Source organism: Mandrillus leucophaeus, unplaced genomic scaffold, assembly GCF_000951045.1.
Source record: "Mandrillus leucophaeus isolate KB7577 unplaced genomic scaffold, Mleu.le_1.0 Scaffold1711, whole genome shotgun sequence".
In the NCBI taxonomy this organism is placed as follows: domain Eukaryota; kingdom Metazoa; phylum Chordata; class Mammalia; order Primates; family Cercopithecidae; genus Mandrillus; species Mandrillus leucophaeus.
This window is the reverse complement of record NW_012101712.1, coordinates 96,739-102,969: the sequence shown is the minus strand read 5'-3', so window position 1 is coordinate 102,969 and position 6,231 is coordinate 96,739. Positions and strand designations below refer to the sequence as shown.

General features: G+C 41.9%; 1 pseudogene; it reads left to right on the top strand.

The window, feature by feature from the left end:
- Positions 1 to 6,231, top strand: part of LOC105537367 — a 34,932-nt pseudogene that overhangs the window by 14,864 nt on the left and 13,837 nt on the right.

Sequence of the window (6,231 nt, the reverse complement as noted above, 5' to 3'; positions counted from 1 at the left end):
GCACCTACTATTCATTTATTCTTTCATTCAATCAGTGTTAATTAGTATACCTACTCTATTCTAGACATTGCTCCAACAACTAGAAAAGAACATTGAGATTTTAGAAAACAATACTAAGAAAACTCCTGCACTTGCAGAGCTGATTCTAATCATTGCTTCTTTGTGGCTTTTTTCTGAGGCAATTGGGACTAATATAACTTTTTTTCCCCAGAAGATTCTGAAATGAGTCAGAGTTTAGCCCCAAACCTGAAAAGTCACTCTCTATTCTTCTTCCCATACTAAATTATGCCCTGGCATGTTGCCCGGCAGGCCCCATCAGACGTTCTGCAATAAGATCAAAGAATTCATGAAGATACTCTAAGATGTTCCAAGTAAGAATATCAAAATCCTCCTGTGACCAAATTCTCAGGGAAATATTAAAAGATAAAGTCCTAAGGATATTAATGTATAAAATTATTAAATTTGAAAAGAATTACAGTCCAATATCAAAGCCTATTGCCCTTGTGCATTAAAAGTTCATAGGAATTAAAATCCAAAACTTTTCTTTCCCAGTTTCTCTGACTGCTCAAGTCAACAGCTGGGTGAAGTGTGGGATCTTGCCGTGGTTGTAGCAGAGCCTGCCTGCCACTAAATTATTTGTACAATGCCTTCAGGATCTTTAGCAGATTCTAAAACTATCAGAGTTCTAAAAGTTGAGAAAATATAACATTCCTCTCAGCACTTACCCACATCCACAAGACTTGGAACATAATTCAAGTTCCAGGTCCAATGCAGTTGTGCTAGGAAATGCATACTCCCAGAATGCAGCCCGTAGCTGCGTATGATGGTGTAGATATAAAGACACCATTTATATCCCAGTTTATATATGATTCCCTCTCCTCATCATTGTATAGGGCACCCCCTGCAATGCACTGTAGGGCAACCTGGCAAAAGTCTGTAGTGGAGACTTAGTGTTATCAGAGAACAAGAGAGCAGATAGAGATCTTGGGTTTGACGCACAGGAGTCTAGAGCCTCCTATGTCAGTTATCCCGAGGCTACAAGCTATTTCAGCTCACTTAGGAGAAATGTTACTGTGGTAGTGAATGAACTAATCCAACACCAGCTTGGGTCCAGGCACATATGTCATTTCTTTCCATCTAGCCCTGGCTTCTTCCTCATACCTTCTTTCACATTTACCAGTTATCCATTTAAAGCCCAGATCCGAGCTTACATCATGTAGGATCAGATCCAAACTCCTTAGCATGAAATGTATGGAACTTCACAGCTTTGTTTGCTGGACTTCGTCACTTCTCCTGTTCTCTCACCCTAGCCTCCAGGCCCAGTGAAGGGGGTCAGAAGTTGTTGACACATGCCATGTGTTTCACACTTCCATGGCCTGGCACTCGTGTCTGGCTGGCTGGGATACCCTTCCTCTTTTGTAGGTCTGGAAGGTCTCTACTTACATTTAAGGGCCAATCCAAATGTCTGTCTCCATCATGTGGGTTCTCATGATACACTTCCATTCTTTTCATTGTAGCACTTATTTTTCTCTATTTTGTATATAATTTATATACATACATATATTTATATGTGTATATATATAGTGTATGTGCATATACACACAAGTGTATGTATATTTAATTTATAGACCTTTACTCCCTTTTGTTCATGAGGAGGTCTATGTCTTGAAGGTCTAGATAGGGCTTTATACATCCTTGTATGCACAGGAACCAGCACTGAGGCCTGGCACACAGGTCCCAGAATAAAGATGCTTGTGGCCAGGAGTGGTGGCTCATGCCTGTAATCCCAGCACTTTGGGAGGCCGAGGTGAGTGGATCACGAGGTGAGGAGTTGGAGACCAGCCTGGCCAACATGGTGAAACCCCGTCTCTACTAAAAATACAAAACTTAAACCTGGGTGTGGTGGTGGGTGCCTGTAATCCTAGCTACTTGGGAGGCTGAGGCTGGAGAATCATTTGAACCCAGGAGGTGGAGGTTGCAGTGAGCCAAGATCACACCATTGTACTCCAGCCTGGGCAACAGGACAAGACCCCGTGTCAAAAAAAAAAAAGCTTGCTAATATAAACGTGATCATAAAGACAGCAATGATTATCATGAAATTTTAACTTGCTTACCAGAAAAAGTGCATTATCTAAAACTTGGCAAATGTGCTCTTCCGTGAAACAAGGGGGTGAAGATTGGAAAACTCAAGTTTCTTTGGATTCTGAATTAACTAAAATCATGTTTAAGTTGGAAAGACGGTGCCATCTAGTGGTGCATTTCTTTTTCTTTCAAAATGACTGGTATTTGGCCATTCCTGTCTTATATAATCCTAGCACTTTAGAATAATGTCAGTGGTCATGGTCATGGCTGTTCTGCAGCCTTGAGCACATCATAGCTCTGTTATGAATTTAATATTTGGAGTTAGATACACACAGATACTCATTTGTAAATACAATGAAGATTACTCAGAAGAAAACAAATGTTTCCTAGTTATGTGTTTGAGAGAAATCCAAGCACCCCCTCTTTCAAAGGATGTTTCTAGAAGGCTACCACGGCTGGGAATTGTTCTGGGTGCTGGTGACACCACAGTGAAGAAGTCAGACAGAGTCTCTCTCTCCCCACCCGTGGGACTTACATGCTTGTTGTGAAAGAGACCGGACAAAGCAAATAAACAATAAATAAGATCAGTTTTGATTATAATAGGAAAATAAAACAGGATGTTGCTGGGAGAGGGCAACATTTACTAGCACGGGCTTCTCTGAGGAGGTGACATATGAGGTGATGGCCCATGACAGGGAGTCCTTAGCTGTGCGGGTTCAGCTTCAGCTGAGGAAAGACGTCTCCCGGCAGCAAGAGCTGCAAGAGCAGGCCCATGGGCAGGAGTCCTCCTGGGATGAAGGAAGTGTAACCAGCAGTGAGGTGCAGGCGACCTGGGAAGGAGGCACAGGTCAGAGCAGCTGGGGCTTGGAGACTGTGGGAAGGAGCTGAAATTTTACTTTAGGTGCAATGGGGACCTGCTGGAACATTTTCATCAGAGCAGGAGCATCATCTCATTGGAATTTGCAGACATGCAGGCAGTTCAGTGGAGAACACTATGGCTGCTCCGGAATTAGGTCTATTAAGAAGATGTTTCAGTGGGAACAGGTGAAGGACAATGGTGGTCACCTGGAGATGGAGCCCTCTGAGATATATTTTGAAGGTAGAATGGAGTGGATGTGGAGTGAAGAGAGAGAGAGGAATCAGAGATGACTGAAGTTGTAGGCTTGAAACATTGAGCTAAAGAAGCCTCAGGGAGAACAGTTTTGGGAGGGCTTGTGGAAGAGAGGAATCAAAGCACTTGTTTATTTATTTATTAGATATTTATTGAGTGCCTCTCATGTGCAGACACCTAAAAACTGGGAACATGGCAGTGAGCAGAACAGAAATCTGTGCATTCATGGAACTTGTATTCTCTTCAGCGGGAAAGACAATGAAATAAACAAGTTAGCCTGGGCAACATAACAAGACCACATCTCTAAAATTTTTCTTTTATTAGCTATGCATAATGGCATGCACCTGTAGTCCCAGGTACTTAGGAGGCTGAGGTAGGAGGATCACTTGAGCCCAGAAGTTCAAGGCTGCAGTGAGCTGTGAGTGCAGCACTGCACTCCAGCCTGGACAACAGAGTGAGACCTTGTCTCAAAAAAAAGAAAAAAAAAAGTTAAATATGTAGTATATAGTAGAAGGTAATACTTGCTGTGGAGAAAAGTCAAGCAGGAAAGGAGATGGGAATGGGAATGTTAGGAGAGTTTACACAAGGAAGACCTTATTGAGTTGGGGCTATCTTCTTTTTTTTTTTTTTTTTTTTTTTTTTTTTTGGTGAGATTTTTGGTTCGTCACCCAAGTTGGAGTGCAGTGGTGCAAACTCAGCTCACTGTAACCTCTACCTCCTAGATTTAAGCGATTATCCTGCCTCAGTCTCCTGAGTAGCTGGGATTACAGGCGTGTACCACCACGCTGGCCAAGTTGGGGATATCTGAGACCTGAAGGAATGTAAGAAGACAAATGATGTGGATATACAGGGAAGAGCATTCCAGGCAAAGGCCATACCCAAGAAGCAGAAGCAAGCCTGGTTTCACTCAAGAAGCAAAATGAACAAAGTGGAGACAATAAGAAATTAGATCAGAAAGGTCAGGGGTGGCAGAGGAAGAGAGACGGCCATTGTGATGGCTTTGGCTGTTCTTTTGAGTGGATGGGAGGCAGTTAGGAGGGTTTCAGTAGAGCAGTGGACCTGGTCTGACTTACATTTTAACAGTATCCTCTTAAAGACATTTTGAGAATAGAGTAAAGAAGAACAAGAGCAGAATCAGGGACTTCGTGGGAGGCTCAGTGATCATCTAGGCAAAAGATCAGAGCAGCTGGGGCCAGAGTGTTAGTAGGTGCAGTGGTTAAGGTAGCAGTGGGTGAATGGACTCTCACGACACATTCTTTTTAAAACCACAGATTACTTTCCCAAACAGGAAAAAAATGTTAGGCATCATACCAGGTCTTTACTGAAAGTCATAATATAATCAATCCAATTATAATTCTGTTCCTAAATTAAGACCACCTCAAAGAACATCAATGTAAAAATGTTTAATCGTGACCTATTGCGACTTCGCATCCAATTTAGTGTGAAAGATGCAACTTTTTTGTAAATAATGGAGAAGGAATGAATTGTTTTTCTTTTCAGTTATATTATGGGGTTAATGAAAATGCTAACTTGGCTGGAACGTTTTGTCGTTCCACCGTACCTGCTCTTTTTATCTCTTCTGGTAACTTCCTTATGGTTCAATTCGTCAGTGACTTAACATTAGAAAGGGAAGGATTTAATGCTACATACACCATCATGGACAGTGAGTAAATAGAAGCATTTTTATATGTTATGAAATAACACATGTATTCATGCACTGAAAAGAATGCCCTGCTTATTATATTGAAATTTCAATGTTAATTACTAAACTCAATGTCAATTACTATCTAAACTCAATGTCAATTACTAAATACCATATTATTCACTCTATGTTTAATCTGTGGTATGAATCTGATACAATTTTTAGTCAAGGATATAAACCCCCAATTCTTAATGGAATGATAAAAATATAGCTCCCCTGGGGTGGGAGACAGAGAAGACAGAATTTTAAAGATTGCCTGAGATGAGACATGAATAAAATGTCTCCTGTGTTGCTTTTTCTTCCCAGTGCCTTGTGGTGGAACATACAATGCAACTTGGACCCCATAAAATATTTCATCACCCAATTCATCAGACCCAGAGGTCCCATTTTCCATCTGAACTTGGGTCTTTCACACTCCTCCACATCAGCAGGTCAAGCTAACTGTGTGAGCTTGTAAGACTGCATGCAGAATTACTTAGAGCTTCAGGACTTGCCACAAGTAACAATTATAGGATGAATGACAGTCGCATCTAGTGACCTTTTCACCAGCATTTGCAAAACACTTGAAATAATGAGGCCATGATTAAATAATTTTCTTAGTTACTTCCAGTTTAATGTGCTTTTCATCTGTACACAAAGCCCTCCAATCAGGTGTGTCAAGAAACTTGAACTTGGTCCTGTAGGTCCAGAGCTCTCGAAGCTTCACGTGCCTAAGAATGCATTAAGATGCATCTTAAAACTGCATCCTCCCTGGCCCACCCTCAGAGACTGAGTTATAACACCCATTTATCTGAATTTTTGACAAACATCTCTGGTGTTTTGGTGCCAATACCAGAGCTCCATGGACCATGCTTGCAGAAATACATATAGTTAGTAGGATTTATTTATAGGCTGAGTTGAAAGGGTCAATACAGAACACAAGAGAATCAGTGAAGAGGCCATTTGGCACCAGTTTCAGAGGTCTATATTCATGGTAATGTAAGAGAGATAAAAAGAAAAGGGCCGGGCGCGGTGGCTCATGCTGTAATCCTAGCACTTTGGGAGGCCGAGGCAGGTGGATTACCTGAGGTCAGGAGTTCAAGACTAGCCTGGTCAATGTGACGAAATCCTGTCTCTACTAAAAATACAAAAAGTTAGCCCAGTTCAGTGGTGTGTGCCTATAAGCCCCACTACTCGGGAGGCTGAGGCAGGAGAATTGCTTGAACCCGGGATGCAGAGGTTGCAGTGAGCCGAGATTGTGCCACTGCACTCCAGCCTGGGTGACAGACCAAGACTTCGTCTCAACAATGACAGCAACAAGAAAGAAAAGAAGGAAGGAAGGAAGGAAGGAAGGAAG